We start from the raw sequence: 1,316 nt of genomic DNA on the forward strand, positions 1-1,316 counted from the left end.
CCCAGATTAGTTCCTGGCTTTGCGCAGGGATGGGCAGATGTTTACACATCCATCCCACATTGACCCAGAACAGGTGCACCTTCCTTATCTTGCCATCTGTTGCTTCAATTGAGAAACCCCCTCCCATTGATTCAATACCTGAGCCACTAGCGACCAAGCATTACTGCTCGGCCATCCCGGCATCCAGCTCTGGCCTATATCCTGCTTATTTGGGTTCCTTCTCCACAGCACCATTGTCATCAGATTCTTTTCATGATGCCAGTTTGTTTTGCCAAAGAGAAGACTTTCTTTGCATTTGGAGCAATAACCACCATTGTGGAAGAGCTTTATTTTTTTGAATATTCATTGACACAGCAAGCTAATAAAGACGTCACAAGTGTGAAAGTTATAAATCCTAATAAGCAGATTGACTACCTCCTTCTCCCCTTCTGATCCCTAGAAGACAACAATGGAGCAGCACCCATGGTAGCCATCTTTGTCTACATTAAGCTCCATTTGAGCAATCCTTCTGGACTATATGCTACTGTCCCATTCCCATAAATCACCTCAAGTGCACTTCATTATACCTGTGTTTTGTTTATTGAGCTAAACAATAGATAACAGAATGACAATTTCTACTCATCATTTAGCATGCACCTTGGCAAATGTCTACTCCTTTCATGCCAAGGCCACATTAAGAAGAAACAAACTCAGCTGCCAAAGTCATGAAGAAAGCCAACTCAGGGCCTGTGTCCTAAGAGGCTGGAAGGCACACTGAAGCTGTTTTCCAGTCCTTAGGACCAGAGTGTGGCTTTGGCGTGGCTTCCAGCCTCTTAGGAAGCATACATTGTTTAAACAGTATACCTCCAAAGTGGCCCTAAGCTGCTTCATTTGGTCTGTCTGCTCAGGTTCTAAGGTTTTTGAGAAATATGCTAAGGGACAGATATAACAGAAAATTCACGCATGTCACTTTAACCTCTTTGTAATAAAGGTCTTTCAATGATTTCCACCACATCAGCAAAAGGTTCTTGGTGTATGGCTCATTGAAATATATATAATTGTGGCTGGATGATGGCCTGATAGAACTGGTGACCTTAGGACTCTTTAATACTGGGACAATAACAATTGCTAACACGGAAGGAACCCAGATGGGTCACTTTAAAATATCTGTTTCTGCATTGGTCCAAAGTTTATTTTATATTTCTCCCATCTTATTGTGTATCAAATGCGTTTAGACTGTCATTTCTGGAAGGAAAGAAAGGAGCTCTTCTTCCAATTTTTCTTCCCATCCAGCACCAAACACCTTACGATTCCAGGGCCCTCTTGTGCACTTTCTG

The 1,316-nt window shown here is 42.4% G+C and overlaps 1 protein-coding gene across 2 annotated transcripts in view; it reads right to left on the reverse strand.

The window, feature by feature from the left end:
- Nucleotides 1-299: 299 nt before the first annotated feature.
- The window catches only part of LOC149322589 (retinol dehydrogenase 7-like), an 8,670-nt gene continuing 7,653 nt past the window's right edge, over nucleotides 300-1,316 (reverse strand). For both annotated transcript variants that reach the window (XM_089480318.1, XM_089480326.1), the window contains exon 5: nucleotides 300-1,316. This exon is cut by the window's right edge and continues 556 nt beyond it. The gene's annotated coding sequence lies outside the window, so the exon portion shown is untranslated.

This window comes from Sceloporus occidentalis, unplaced genomic scaffold (assembly GCF_023333645.1).
Source record: "Sceloporus occidentalis isolate IW3139 unplaced genomic scaffold, rSceOcc1.0.p SCAF_1, whole genome shotgun sequence".
NCBI classification, from domain to species: Eukaryota; Metazoa; Chordata; class Lepidosauria; order Squamata; family Phrynosomatidae; genus Sceloporus; species Sceloporus occidentalis.